Below are 356 nucleotides of genomic sequence, written 5' to 3'. Positions count from 1 at the left end.
GGACTGTTTGTTTGTCTGCTTGGGAGGACCCTGCTAGCGAGGCAAGACCACAACACCTCCGTACTGCTTCTTCCCTCCCCGGGGGTCCGAGCAGATTCCAGGTGGCAGACCTCTTCAGTCTTGTTAATGCTGCCATTCCGCAGCCTTGCGCATATCAGTCCTTGCGCATATCGGTTGGTAGACGACTTTAGTCCTGTTAAGTCCTCTGTTCAGCAGCTTTGTGCCCGTCAGCTCTTGTGCTCTCAGTTCTTCTGCATATCAGTTGACGAACTTCAGTCCTGTTAACTCTTCACTCGCCCGTCAGTCCACCCCGTGACCAGAGTCACAGCCGTACACCCCCCCTTTTTTGCCCCTCA

The sequence above is a fragment of the Apteryx rowi genome, unplaced genomic scaffold (assembly GCF_003343035.1).
Source record: "Apteryx rowi isolate R43461 unplaced genomic scaffold, aptRow1 scaffold_378, whole genome shotgun sequence".
Lineage (NCBI taxonomy): Eukaryota > Metazoa > Chordata > Aves > Apterygiformes > Apterygidae > Apteryx > Apteryx rowi.
The sequence above is the reverse complement of the archived record's forward strand: the minus strand, read 5'-3'. Positions refer to the sequence as shown.